The following is a 12,264-nucleotide window of genomic DNA, read 5'->3' as shown; positions in this document are numbered from 1 at the left end:
ATGAGAAGGTGAGTGGGACCGCATCTGGGATCTTGATTTGGAGCATGTCCGAGATCGTGGTCAGGTCTTTTCCTTCTGCGTTTCTTTTTTGGATTTTTTTGTTTTTTGTTTTTTGTTTTTTTCCGGAGAAGGTTCTTTAGGCTCTCGTACAGGTTCAGGTTTGGGAACTTTCAGAATGTCACTAGTAGAAGTGGTCTGTTCTACTGAAGGTTCTTTTACCTTCACTGAAGGTTCTGGGAGCTCTGGAGTTTTTTCCTTCTTTTCTGGAGCAAAAGGACTCTGGCTCTTGGTTCTGTGACTGGGAGATCGATAATGACTGCGCTTTGTCTCTTCTAACAGGGGAAGATTGTCTTCTAGGGGAAGGAGATTTACATCTTCTTGGGCTACCAGACCTCCCCCTTTTTTCTCTGCTGCTTTCTTTTTCTTCCCTATGCCTTTTATCTTTGTCTTTGTCTTGCTTTTTCATAAATGCCGATTTTTCTTGTTCAATCTGTCTTTGTTTTATTTCTTCTTTCTTCAGTTCTAGGAAAGCAGAAGGAATTCCCATGATGTTTCCTTGTGCACTTAGCAGCAGGGGCCACAGTTCTCCCACAAATTCTCGAGCATTTTTTCCATTCGAAAATCCACTCAGGTTGATTTGCATCATTTTGGAGTCTGGGTTCTTCACTTACAACTGGTTGAATATAAATTCAATCACATCATCATCTTCATCCCAAGGATTTCCATTACTCTTTTTGTTATCTAAGGCTTTATGACTTCCAAATTTACTTTGCTCGTGTCCCCCTTTTTTCTAGGCATTCTGCAAATTTCAGCTGCTTCAGTAGTTTCTTCTGTTTGTTGCAGAACTGATTATCCTGTTCTCCACTTCATCGGGGGAAGAATCCCATGTGCATCTTGCCTTCTTGCTCAGAGATCGCTCCCTATGCCAGGGTGCACCGCCTATTTTATAATTTTAATTTGCATTTCCCTGATGACTAATGATATTGAGCATCTTTTCATGTGCTTATTGACCTTTGCATATCTTCTTTGGAAGTATGTCTATTAAAATGCCCATTTTAGCATTGAATTATTTTTCTTTTTACTGTTGAGTTTTAAGAATTTTAAAAATATATTCTGGATTCTAAATACTTATCAGTTATGTGACTTGCAAATGTTTTTTTCCATCCCATGGACTGTCTTCTCAGTTTCTTTCTTTCTTTCTTTTTTAATTTTTTTTGAGACTGAGTCTCGCAATCTTGCCCAGACTGGACTGCAGTGGCGCCATCTCTGCCAACTGCAAGCTCCACCTCTTGGGTTCACGCCATTCTCCTGCCTCAGCCTGCCGAGTAGCTGGGACTACAGGTGCCTGCCAACATGCCTGGCTAATTTTTTTTTTTCTTTTGTATTTTTAGTAGAGACAGGGTTTCACCGTGTTGGCCCGGATAGTCTCGATCTCCCGACCTTGTGATCCACCCTCGTTGGCCTCCCAAAATGCTGGGATTACAGGCGTGAGCCACCATGCCCGGCCTCAGTTTCTTGATTGAGTTCTTTGAAGCACAAAATTTAAGTTTTGATAAAGTCTGTCTTTGGTTGCTTGTGGTTTTCGTGTCACATTTAAGAAACCATTGCCTAATCTAAGGTCACTAACATTTATTTCTATGTTTTACAGTTTTATATTTTTATGTCTTAAATTTAAGTCTTTGATCCATTTTAAGTTAACTTTTGTATATGGCACAAGATAGGAGTCTAATTTCATTCTTTGCATGTGGATATCCAGTTTGTCTTGCCACCATTCGTTAAAAAGGCTATTCTTCCCCTATTTAATTGTCTGGAGTTCCTTGGTGAAAATCAAATGATCATAAATCTGTGGGTTTCTTTCTGGACTCTCAATCCTATTTTATTGGTCTATCCTTATATGTTAATCCTTATGCCAGTACCACAACGTCTTGATTACTGTGGCTTTATATTACATTTTCAAATTAGGAAGTGTGAGTTCTCCAACATTCTTCTTTTTCAAGATTGTTTTGGCTAGATGTTTGCATTTTCATATATATTTTAGGAAGAACTTTTCAATTTCTTCAGAAAGTCAACTGTAAGCTGGGTGCAGTGGTACGTGCCTATAGTCCCAACTACACAGAAGGCTGAGGCAGGAGAATCCCTTGAGCCTAGGAAGTTCAAGGCAAGCCTGGGCAAAACAGCAAGACCCCATCTCAAAAAATAAAATCCAAACAGAATAAAACAAAAAAGCCAGCTGTGATTTTGATAGGTATTGCATGGAATCTGTGGATTAATTTGGGGAATATTGCCATGTTAGCAATATTAAGTCTTCTAGTTCATGCACACAGGATATCTTTCCATTTGTTTGGCCTTGTTTAATTTATTTCAATGACACTATACTTTGTATGATTTCAGTTCTTTTCAATTTATTGGGACTTTTTTGTGGCCCAACATGTGGTCTACCCTGGAGAATGTTCCATATATACTTGAGCAGAATGTATATTCTGCTCTTGTTTGGTGGAGTGTACTGTAGATGTCTGTTAGATCTAGTAGGTTCATAGTGCTGTTCAAGTTTTTCATTCCCTTGTTGATCTTCTGTCTAGTTGTTGTATCCATTATTGAAAGTGGGGTACTGAAGTTGCCAACTATTATTGTTGAGTTGTCTATTTCTTCAATTCTGTCAGGTTTTGCTTCATATAATTTGGGGGCTCTGTGGTTAGGTACATACATGTTTATAATTGCTATATATTTTTTTTTTTCTGAGACGGAGTCTTGCTCAGTCGCCCAGGCTGGAGTGCAGTGGCGTGATCTTGGCTCACTGCAAGCTCCGCCTCCCGGGTTCCCGCCATTTTCCTGCCTCAGCCTCCCAAGTAGCTGGGACTACAGGCACCTGCCACCACACCTGGCTAATTTTTTTTTGTATTTTTAGTAGAGACAGGGTTTCACCATGTTAGCCAGGATGGTCTTGATCTCCTGACCTTGTGATCCACCTGCCTTGGCCTCCCAAAGTGCTGGGATTACAGGCGTGAGCCACCGCACCCAGCTGCTATTTATTCTTGATGTATTGACTTTTACATTGTCACAGAATGTCCTTTATCTCTCATAACACTTTTTGTCTTTAAGTCTATTTTACCTGATAGAAGTGTAGTTACTCCAGCTCTCTTTGGGTTACTGTTTGCTACACACACACACACGCACACACACACACATTTTATACTTTTGCTTTCAAGTTAATTTGTGCCTTTGAATCAAAATTATACCTCTTGTAGACATCATATATTTGGATAATTTTTTTGAACACTTTTTCCAATCTCTTTTTAATTTTCATCAATTTACATTTAATGTAGTTATTTCATCAATTTACATTTAATGTAGTTATTGATAAAGTAGAATTTACATCTGTCATTTTGTTATTTTTTCTATATATTTTATGTCTTTTCTGTTCCTTTATTCCTTCATTACTGCCTTTTTTTGTGTGTTAAGTAGGTATTTTCTAGTGTACCATTTTTATTCCCTTGTCATTTCTTTTACTGTTTTTCTTTTTAGTTATTTTCTTAGTGGTTGTTTTATGGATTGCTAATATCTTAATTTATAACAATGTAGCTCATATTAATACCAACTTGATTTCAATATTAAAAGCTTTGCTCCTCTACAGCTCCTTTCCCTCCCCCTCCTTTGTGCTGTTATTGTCATACAAATGATACCTTTATACTTCACATGTCCATCAATATGGATGTATAATTATTGCATTATGCAGTTGTCTTTTAAATTAGACATACAACAAAGGAGTTTCAAGCAAATAATATTTGCTAATCATGGAACTTTGGGCAAGTTCTTTAACTTCTCTAAACTTAGATGTCCTCATCTGCAGTATGGATATAATGATATTATTTACCTTGTATGGTTGCTTCAAGGATTAAGTGGGATAATGTATGTAAAGCATTTAGAACAGTGCCTAACACAGAATAAGTACTCCATAAATGGTAGCTGTGGTTATTAGTTACTATTTTATTTTACCATCGTGCTTTGCTCATGATGTTCCATCTATTTGTAATTTCGTTGTTTTTTTGTTTGTTTTGTTTTGTTTTCTTTTTGACAGAGTCTCACTCTGTTGCCCAGGCTGGAGCACATTGGCGTGATCCCAGTTCACTGCAACCTCTGGCTCCTGGGTTCAAGCGATTCTCATGCCTCAGTATTCTGAGTAGCTGGGATTACAGGCGTTCGCCACCATGCCCTGCTAATTTTTGTATTTTTAGTAGAGATGAAGTTTCACCATGTTGGCCAGGCTGGTCTCAAACTCCTGACCTCAAGTGATCCACCCACCTCGGCCTCCCAAAGTGCTGGGATTGAAGGCGTGAGCCACGATGCCTGGCCTATTTGTAATTTCTTCTTTCCAATTTCCCTATGACAATTTTTTTTTTCATTCTCAAATACCACCACTTCCATGCTCTTAACTTGTACAGTATCTATTATCACTATTACAACACTTATCACAGTCTTCCTTAGATTGTAGTTATTTGTAATATGTCTCATCTCTCATTCTATATTTTAAAACTCACGAGGGTGAATACTATGTTTTCTTCATCTCAGTATTTTTCACAGTGTGTAACTCAGTGCCTTATAATGGAGTAAGTGCTCAGTAAATGTTTACTGTATCACTGAATAACGTGAATAATTTAAAAATGCAAAACAGATTGAATTTCCTAGTTCTGTTAGTAGATCTGAATGCCATTTTAAAGCAATAAACCAAGCACGATACACTTCCCTTAAGTGGTTTATGAACTTTCTCAGGTGAATAGGAGAGAGAGTCAGAAGATACTGGGACTCTTATTTCTCAAAATGTGGTAGACTGAAAGAGAATTTCAGTGCCTCACAGCATACAAATGGATCTGGATTTATTAGGTTGGTGCAAAAGTAATTGTGGTTTTTGCAATTCCTTTCAACTACAAAATCTCAATTACTTTTGCACCAACTTACAGATGGAGAAGCGATTAATGAACATATATATTCCCTAAAAGAATGTGGAGACAGTAAAGTTTATTAAACAATGTACTTTTCCTCCATGTAACCCCCAAAGTGGTAGGTAGGGAAGGGAAGAGGCAGCAGAGTTTGATGAGTATGCACTGAAACTTTAAAATAGAAAGAAAAAAGTTTGAATTTCAGCACTCAATATTAGGTGAGTGACTTTGGGAATGTCCTATAACATTTCTGATTGTCCATTTCCTTGCCTGTAATGCCTATGTCACAGAGGCGTTTAGAGAAGTAAATGAACTAATGGATTGTGAACTGTTTTGTGAGTTACAAAGCATTTTTGGTCACTCTTTTTCTCTGGGTTCTTAGTGCTCTGTGTTCATCATTCTGCTATAGCACTTCCCATGTTGTATTGTAATTTATTTGTTTATATCTGTCTCCCACTAGATTGAGTTTTTTTCAGAGCTAAGATTTTTGTTTTATTTATCTTTGGATACCAGGACCTAACACACTGGTACTCAATAAATGTTTGATGAATGTGTGAATAAATGTTTCAGATCGGAGATGAACTCAGGTGACCTATTAAGTTTCCTTCTAGTTTTGCTGTTTAAGATTCCATGAAAAGGTCTAGAAATAATTAGAGATTGACATAGGAAGAACTATTTAGAATGTGAAAACATGAACTTGGAGGACAGTTACAGATTTGTTAAACACATATTAACATTCTAGAGTGTACTTTCAAAAGGGAAATTGTTGAGACGGGTTAATTGAGTTTATATATAAAAAGGGAGGTTATGATTTGTCAAGTGAGAAGTAATTTTTCTGGCCAAGGAATGATAACAGCTGAAATGAATCTCTCAAAAGCTAGGAAATTTGGCAGAGGAATATTGTGGCTAAACAAATTCATTAGAGCAGAAAGGTATTAAAAACATTTTGAGAAGTGGAGTTAAATCATGGAAAACCAGGCTTCCTTATTAAGATGCCAGAAACTGATGGGACATAAGGTGGAGGTTTGGTTTTGTTTGAAAGAGCTTGAAGCTACATCTCCAACAGGAGCAAAGTATGAGCCTTTGGAGAACAGAATAGCTATACCTACTGAAAAAGTAGTTAGTAGACAGAAGAAATTGTAAACACAAGGGGGAAAAGTGAAGTAGAAATAGTAAAATGAAAGAACAGATGACTGAAGTTGATTGAGTAAAGGCCAAATCACTTGTAATGAGAGATGAAAAAGCATCCAAAGCAATGATCCTAAATAATAAATTGAGAAGAGATGACAAATATGATGGCATAATTAAAATGATAGACTTGGAATGGACCTTGGGAGAACGTACAACTAAAGAGCTAACCAGAGATTCCCTGAACAGTAGACCTCAAAGCCTAAACTGGTAATATCATCGAGTGGCTATTAACACATTCCCTCTCTCTGGTCTCTGACAAAATGTCCAGGAGGGAAGAAGACAGATGTAATTGGTGGAGTGGGTTCAGGGATAATTTTCTAATCATAGAGGCTTATTATTATTATTATTATTATTATTATTATTATTATTTTTGAGACAGAGTCTCTCTCTGTTGCCCAAGCTGGAGTGCAGTGGCACAATCTCTGCTCACTCCAAACTCCGTCTCCTGGGTTCAAGTGATTCTCTAGCCTCAGCCTCCCGAGTAGCTTGGATTACAGGTGTGTGCCACCACTCCTGGCTAATTTTTGTATTTTTAGTAGAGATTGGGTTTGCCATCTTGGCCAGTCTGGTCTTGAACTCCTGAACTCATGTGATCTGCCCACTTTGGCTTCCCAAAATGCCAGTATTATAGGCATGAGCTACTGCACCCAGGAAGAAGAAATATTTAGAATGTAAAAACATGAAGTTGGAGGACAGTTACAGATTTGTTGCGCACATATTAACATTCTAGAGTTATCATCATAGAGGCCTCATCATAGAGGCTTTATTATAGCATAGTGGAATGAGAAAAAGCTTGCACTTAACAAATCAGACACACCTGACTTAGAATCCCAGCTCTGCCTCTTTTAGTGGTTTGACCTTGAGCAAAGTACTTAATATCCCTAAAAGACATTAATAAGGAACTCTGTCCCCTTCCATAACTCCTGTTTTTCGGATGTCTGGCTTGTTTATCTAAGTTTCCTATATTTTTTTGCCTGTTTTCAATTTTTTAAAATGCTGCTTTCTAAGACATTTTATCATCTCTATCTTCCAACCCTTTTATTGAGGTTTTAATTCCTCTTGTCATATTTTTAATTCCCAAGAGCTCTTTTGTTTTCTCAATAGTCTTTAAAATTTCTTTTTCTTGCTTTATGGTCACAATATCTCCTCTAATCTCTCCAAGGATGTCAATGATAGGTTTTCTTTTTAAAAGTTTCCTTCTGAGCTTCAGGGATCTTCCCCAAGAGAACAGACCTCCGTATTCTGCTGGTATTGGGAAGGGAAATTATTTGGCCCTGCAGAATAGGGCAAGGAATCTGCAAGTCAGCTACCTAGGCTGACTTTCAAGCAGTCCTCCTGGTTATTACCTCTCTTTCATGCCTACTTACAGGGATACCTGGTACTACAAGTTCCTGAGCCCTTTTGGAATTCTGTGGTATAAATGGATTTGTGTTTCAGCTTTCCCTACTGATGACTTGGGATGCAGGTTTCTCAGTTCTGGTAATTCAGTTACTATTTGTTCAGCTGCTGTCTAGTTTCCAAAATTTGTTGCTTATATCTTTTCTCCTCTATTCTCCTATCTTGTGTGTTTATGCCCTTTTAGAATTCCTTTACTGTAATTGTATCATGGTTTTGAGGAAGGAGCAGAGCAAAATGTATGAGTTAAATCTGCCATCTTTAACCAAAAGTCTCTTAATTCTTTTTTTGTTTTTTATTTTTAAATTATTTTATTTTACATTCAGGGGTACACGTGCACATTTGTTTCATGGGTATTCTTAACTCTTCATGTCTTTTATATCCATCTCTTTTCATTTTAACTATCACCACATTATACAGCTTCTTACTACTTCCTATCTGGGCTCCTTTCTTCTATCATCTTGTCCCTTAGGTCTGTTTTCCACAATGTTGTGGGTTCATCTTCCCAAACAACTGCACTGTGTATCAGAGTTTTGATTGTAAAAACTCTTCTGTTGCTTCCTAATGCCAAAAGGAGAAAATCAAAGTCTTCCACAGTCTAGCCTCTGTCTACTGTTTCAACCTTATTTTTTAGGCTTTCTGAAACACTCATATCCATATCCATCCCAATCCCCACTTGTAGCTTTGGTGAAACTTGTCTGGTGTACCAAATAAGTAGGGACACAGCAGCTAGGCTTGCCTGGTGATGTATCCAGTAGACTTAGAAGTTGGCCTGTTGATTTTGAGCAATCAGTTTAAAACTCCTTAAGTGAATACCTGTCTAACTTGAAGGCATCTTATGGCCCCTTTCAGTCTAGGATTTGAAAATCTGTTTTCCATGTATGCTATTTCTTGATTGTGTTCACTATATAGCATATTGAGTTTTTTTCCATGGTCTATTGCTTCACACCTTATTTACCTTCTACTAGAGTTTGAAGGTACAAGAATGAGTAGGCTGTGGAAATTATATCCTATAAGAAACTTCCATCTTCTTTCTTATATGGTATCAAGTTTAAGTCATAGCTCAATGACTGGGTTTACACATTGTGATTTAATATTCTTCTAGGATTTAACATTGTGATTTATGATATCCTTCTTACCAAAAGAATGTCTGGATATTCATAGGTGTGGTGGCTCTTGCCCACCACTCCAGTGGTTTGGGAGATTGAGATGGGAGGATCACTTGAGCCCAGGAATTTGAGAACAACTTGGGCAAGGTAGTGAGACTTCCTCTCTACAAAAAATGTTAGCCAGTCCTGGCGGCACACACTCGTAGTCCTAGCTGCTCAGGAGACTTTGGTGGGATGGTTGCTTGAGTCCAGGAGGTTGAAGCTAAATGTAAGCTATGATTGTGCTGCTGCACTCCAACCTGGGTGACAGAGCAAGATATTGTCTCAAAAAAAGTTATGTTTATAACATTTTCCTGAAAGTATATTGTTTTCTTTTGTTGTACACTATACATTTTTAAATTAAAAATTTAAAAATTTAATGGACATATAATATTTGTACATATTCTTGGGACACATAGTGATGTTTCAATGCATATAATGTATAGTGATCAAATCAGGATAATTAGCATACCCATCATCTCAAAATTTATTATTTCTTTGTGTTGGGAACATTTAATATCCTCCTTCTAGCTAGCTACTTGAGACTATATAACATATTATTGTTATTATTATTATTATTATTATTATTATTATTATTATTATTATTTTGAGACGGAGTCTCGCTCTGTCGCCCAGGCTGGAGTGCAGTGGCGCGATCTCGGCTCACTGCAAGCTCCGCCTCCCGGGTTCACGCCATTCTCCTGCCTCAGCCTCCCGAGTAGCTGGGACTACAGGCGCCCACCACGTCGCCCGGTATTTTTTAGTAGAGATGGGGTTTCACCGTGTTAGCCAGGATGGTCTCGATCTCCTGACCTCGTGATCCTCCCATCTCGGCCTCCCAAAGTGCTGGGATTACAGGCTTGAGCCACCGCGCCCGGCCCATATTATTATTAATTCCTGTCATCCTACAGCGTTATAGAATGCTAGAACTTATTTTTCTTATCTAGCTGTAATTTTGTGGCCTTTAACAAATCTCTCCCTACCCCTTGTTTTCTAATGACTTTTTTCTCCATTCAGAATTGTCTTTGCTGATCTCTTTATTATGACTAAAATTCTCTGGATGGAAGGGTCATCAGCTACCATCTCCTTTGCTACTCTGCTAGATATCCTTACAATTTGGTTTGGAATTTCAGTACCACTAACATTTTTTGGTGCATATCTTGGAAATAAGGAAAAGGTAAACTTTTAAAATACTGCTTTTGGCCACTGAGCGATAGCTGAAATAATACCTCAGTGTATATATTGCACATGAAATACAAAAAGTCCCACTGGAGAAAATTACAGAGAATAATCATTTTGGAATAAAATATATTTTAAAAAATTAAGTAAAAGACAGTAACACTTTCAAAGATATTAATGCATTTCCTACATTATCAATTGTTATATTTCCTTTTACTTCTGATGAACCAAATTAAAAGGACATATTGTAGAAAGGCCGACATCAGCCAACTCAGAAAACTAATAGGGTTATACAGTGGGAGAAGACAGTCAAGACGTAGTCCAAGAAATGGGGCTATTCAGTTTACAGATTTGAAGTTAGCCTATTCCACATATCAGAAAAAGGTATAGGATACCAAAAAGTCTCAATGAGGCCACACAACCAAAAAACTATTCAAGGATATACATGAGATTGCAGAAGAAACGTTGGAAAAGTCAAAATGGGAGGTGGAGTTCCACAGAGAGCAGCAAAAAGAAAATTTTCTGAAAACTATTGACACATTCTCAGACAAATTCTAAGAGAGAACTTTTGGACATTTTAGATTATTTTGCATTAGAATAGTCACTGGTAAATCTTTCCAGTCTCTCGACCTTGGAAATTATAAAAAAGGATAAATATCCTTATTGATTGTTTAGCTGTGTATCATTTAGTATGGTGCCACTGGCCACATGTGGCTGTTGAGCACCTGAAATGTGGCTGTCTGAATTGAGATGGGCTCTATGTGGAAAATACATACCAGATTTTGAACACTTAGAACAATAACAAAGATAATATAAAATATTTGCTCAATAATTTTATATTAACACAAGTATAAATCATAATATTTGGACATGTTAGACTAAATAAAATACGATGTTGAAATTAATTCCATCTGTTTATTTTTAATTTTTTAAGGGGGCTAATAAAAAAATTTAAAACTACACATGTAGCTTGCATTATACTTTCATTGCACAGCACTGGCCTAGCCCCTGCCCACACGACTGCTTTTTGTTGTTTTCTTAAACAATTGTTGTTTTCTTAAAGCTGCCTTTGAGAAAAATGCTCCTGTAAATATTCCATGCACTCTTCAGATTCAAGATTCTGTTTTGTGATAATATCTGTATAGATGTTTTTCAGTTTCATTTCATTCTGATTCTCCCTTCATTTTTTTCCAAGCAGATTACTTGTCCAGTTCACACAAACCAGATCCCCTGTCAGATTCCTCCATAGAACTTCTTTACAAAACCACTTCTTGGCATCATAATTGGTGGCATTTTACCCTTCAGTTGTATTTTTATTCAACTCTTTTTCATTCTGAACAGTATTTGGTGAGTATTACATCTTCATAATCTTAAAAGTGTTAGTTTTTAGTAAATTAACATTCCTATATTTTAAGGAGGTTAAATTCTGGTATGATAATACTTCATTTACCTCCACTTTATCCAGTAAATAACAATCTGACCTAGAAGAATTTCCTAGAGAACTGGGACTGAATTCATGACTTAAAAAAATTTATTTTTAATTTTTGTGGGTACACAGTAGGTGTGTATATTTATGGGGTACATGAGATGTTTCGATACAGGCATGCAGTGCATAATAATCACATCTATGGAGAATGAGGTATCTATCCCCTCAAGCATTTATCCTTTGTGTTTCAAACAATACAATTATACTCTTTTAGTTATTTAAAAATGTACAATTAAATTATTATTGACTATAGTCACCCTGTTGAATTCACAACTTTTAACGGATACTTTTTGATGGAAATATTTATAAAGATTTACTTTTTTGGCTGGGCACGGTGGCTCACACCTGTAATTCCAGCACTTTGGGAGGCCGAAGCAGGTGGATCACTTGAGGTCGGGCGTTCGAGACCAGCCTGGCCAACATGGTGAAACCCCATCTCTACTAAAAATACAAAAATTAGCCGGGCGTGGTAGTGACTGCCTGTAATCCCAGCTACTCGGGAGGCTGAGGCATGAGAATCACTTGAACCCGGGAGGTGGGGGTTGCAGTGAGCTGAGATCATGCCACTGCATTCCAGCTTGGGTGACAGAGTGAGACTCCATCTAAAAAAACAAAAACAAAAACAAAAAAAAAACAAGCTGCAAAATAGGTTATAGTAACCATATTTTCCAGATGTTCTTGATGGGAAAGTAGTTTTACAATGAAAACTAAAAGGTTTTTCAGACAATTAATTTTCATTTCAATGAAAAACAGTGTGCTTGTTTTTTTTTTTTTTTGAGACGGAGTCTCGCTCTGTCGCCCAGGCTGGAGTGCAGTGGCCGGATCTCAGCTCACTGCAAGCTCTGCCTCCCGGGTTCACGCCATTCTCCTGCCTCAGCCTCCCGAGTAGCTGGGACTACAGGCACCCGCCACCTCGCCCGGCTAGTTTTTT

The 12,264-nt window shown here is 37.5% G+C and overlaps 2 pseudogenes; one reads left to right on the top strand and one right to left on the bottom strand.

Moving 5' to 3' along the window:
- LOC111535581 overlaps nucleotides 1-854 on the bottom strand; it is a 3,053-nt pseudogene extending 2,199 nt beyond the window's left edge.
- Nucleotides 855-5,900: 5,046 nt separating this feature from the next.
- Nucleotides 5,901-12,264, top strand: part of LOC111535580 — a 33,258-nt pseudogene continuing 26,894 nt past the window's right edge.

This window comes from Piliocolobus tephrosceles, chromosome 12 (assembly GCF_002776525.5).
Source record: "Piliocolobus tephrosceles isolate RC106 chromosome 12, ASM277652v3, whole genome shotgun sequence".
NCBI lineage: Eukaryota > Metazoa > Chordata > Mammalia > Primates > Cercopithecidae > Piliocolobus > Piliocolobus tephrosceles.
This window is presented reverse-complemented; position numbering and strand designations above follow the sequence as displayed.